Raw genomic sequence first — 3288 nt, 5'->3', positions numbered from 1 at the left:
ATGTGAGTTCTTTTGTGATTGGGTTACCTCACTCAGGATGGTATCCTTCAGATACCATCCATTTGCCTAAGAATTTCATTAATTCATTGTTTTTAATAGCTGAGTAGTACTCCATTGTGTAAATGCACCACATTTTCTGTATCGATTCCTCTGTTGAGGGACATCGGGGTTCTTTCCAGCTTCTAGCTATTATAAATAAGGCTGTTATGAACATAGTGGAGCATGTGTCCTTATTACAGGTTGGAACATCTACTGGGTATATGCCTAAGAGAGGAATTACTGGATCTACCTGTCCATGTCCAATTTTCTGAGGAACCACCAGAATGATTTCCAGAGTGGTTGTATCAGATTACAATCTCACCAACAATGGAGGAATGTTCCTCTTTCTCCACATCCTCGCCAGCATCTGCTGTCACCTGAATTTTTGACCTTAGCCATTCTGACTGGTGTGAGGTGGAATCTCATTGTTGTTTTGATTTGCATTTCCCTGATGATTAAGGATGTTGAACATTTTTTCAGGTGCTTCTCAGCAATTCAGTATTCCTCAGTTGAGAATTCTTTGTTTAGCTCTGTACCCCATTTTTTACTAGGGCTATATGATTTTCTGGAGTCTAGTTTCTTGAGTTCTTGGTATATATTGGATATTAGTCCCCCATCTGATTTAGGATTGGTAAAAATCATTTTCCAATCTGTTGGTGGCCTTTTTGTCTTATTGACAGTGTCTTTTGCCTTACAGAAGCTTTGTAATTTTATAAGGTCCCATTTGTTAATTCTCGATATTACAACACAAGCCACTGATGTTCTGTTCAGGATTTTTTTTCCCTGGTGCCCATATCTTCAAGGCTTTTCCCCACTGTATCCCTTATAAGTTTCAGTGTCTTTGGTTTTATGTGGAATTCATTGATCCACTTAGAATTGAGCTTTTTACAAGGAAATAAAAATGGATCAATTCGCATTCTTCTGTATGATAACTGCCAGTTGTGCCAGCACCATTTGTTGAAAATGCTGTCTGATTTCCAGTGGATGGTTTAGTTCCTTTGTCAAAGATCAAGTGACCATAGATGTGTGGATTCCTTTCTGGATCTTATTTCTATTCCTTTATCTGTCACTGTACCAGTACCATGCAGTTTTTATCACAATTGCTCTATAGTACAGCTTGAGGTCAGGCATGGTGATTCCACCATATGTTCTTTTATTGTTGAGAATAGTTTTTGCTATCCTAGGTTTTTTGTTATTCCAGATGAATTTGCAAACTGACATTTCTAACTCAGTGGACAATTGAATTGGAATTTTTATGGGGATTGCATTGAAGCTGTAGATTGCTTTCATCAGGATAGCAATTTTTTTCTATATTAATTCTGCCAATCCATGAGCATGGGAGATCTTTCTTCTGAAATCTTCTTCAATTTCTTTCTTCAGAGACTTGAAGTTTGTATCATACAGATCTTTCCCTTCCTTAGTTATATTCACACCCAGATATTTTATATTATTTAGGACTACTGTGAAGGGTGCTGTCTCCCTAATTTATTCTCAGCCTGTTTATTTTTGTGTAGAGAAAGGCCACTGATTTTTTTTTGATTTAATATTATATCCAGCTACTGCATAAAACTGTTTATCACATTTAGAAGTTCTTTGGTAGAATATTTAGGGTCACTTATATATATGATCATCTGCAAATAGTGATGTTTTGACTTCTTACTTTCTAATTTATATCTCCTTGATCTTCTTCTGTTGTCCAATTGCTCTGGCTAGGATTTCAAGTGCTATGTTGAATAGATAGGAAGAAAGTGGGCAGCCTTTTCTAGTCTGTGATTTTAGTGGGATTGGTTTTAATTTCTCTCCATTTAGTTTGATGTTGACTACTGGTTTCCTATATATTGCTTTTATTATGTTTGAGTATGGGAGTTGAATTCCTGATCTTTCCATGACTTTTATCATGAATGGGTGTTGGATTTTGTTAAATGACTTCTCAGCATCTACGGAGATGATCATGTGGTTTTTGTTTTTGAGTTTGCTTATATAGTGGAATACATTGATGTGTTTTCTTATATTAATCCCTGCATCCCTGGGATGAAGCCTACTTGAACATTATTGATGACCTTTGTGATATGTTCTTGGATTTGGTTTGCAAGGACTTTATTGAGTATTTTTTGCACCGATATTCATAAGGGAAATTGGTCTGAATTCCCCTATTTTGTTGGGTCTTTATGTGGTTTTGTTATCAGAGTAATTATGGCTTCTATAGAATGAATTGAATAGAGTACCTTCTGTTTCTATTTTGTGAAATAGTTTGAGGAGAGTTGGAATAAGTTTTTTTTTTTTTTTGAAGGCCTGATAGAACTCTGCACTAAACACATGTGGCTTGTCCTGGGGATTTTTTTAGTTGGGAGACTATTAGTGACTGCTTCTATTTCTTTAGGGGATATGGGGCTGTTTAGATCGTTAGTCTGATCTGGATTTAACTTTGGTACCGGATTTCTGCCTAGAAAATTGTCCATTTTGTCCACGTTTTTCAGTTTTGTTTAGTATAGCCTTTTGTAGTAGGAGCTGATGATGCTTAGGATTTCCTCAGGTTCTGGTCTTAAGTCTCCCTTTTCATTTCTGATTTTGTTAATTAGGATACTGTCCCTGTGCCCACTAGTTCGTCTGGCTAAGTGTTTATCTATCTTGTTAATATTTTCAAAGAACAGGCTCCTGGTTTTGGGTCGTACTTTGAATAGTTCTTTTTGTTTGATTCCAGCCCTGAATTTGATTATTTCCTGCTATCTACTCCTCCTTGTAAATTTGCCTCCTTTTGTTCTAGAGCTTTTAGGTGTGCTGTCAAGCTCTTAGTGTGTGCTCTCTCTAGTTTCTATTTGGTGGCACTCAGAGCTATTGGTTTTCTTTGTGGGACTACATTCACCGTGTCCCATAAGATTGGGTATATTGTCCCTTCATTTTCATTAAACTCTAAAAAGTGTTTAATTTCTTTTTTATTTTTTCCTTGACCAAGTTATCATTGAGTAGAGTGTTGTTCAGCTTTAACGTGAATGTTGGCTTTCTATTATTTATGTTGTTATTAAAGATCAGCCTTCGTCCATGGTGATGTGATATGGTATATGGGATACGTTCAATATTTATGTTGAGTCCTGTTTTGTGACTGATTATATGGTCTATTTTGGAGAAGGTACCATCAGGTGCTGAGAAGAAGTTATATCCTTATGTTTTAGGGTAAAATGTTCTGTAGATATCTGTTAAATCCATTTGTTTCATAACTTCTATTAGCTTCAATATATCTCTGTTTAGTTT

The sequence above is a fragment of the Mus caroli genome, unplaced genomic scaffold (genome assembly GCF_900094665.2).
Source record: "Mus caroli unplaced genomic scaffold, CAROLI_EIJ_v1.1 scaffold_13713_1, whole genome shotgun sequence".
Lineage (NCBI taxonomy): Eukaryota > Metazoa > Chordata > Mammalia > Rodentia > Muridae > Mus > Mus caroli.
The sequence above is the reverse complement of the archived record's forward strand: the minus strand, read 5'-3'. Positions refer to the sequence as shown.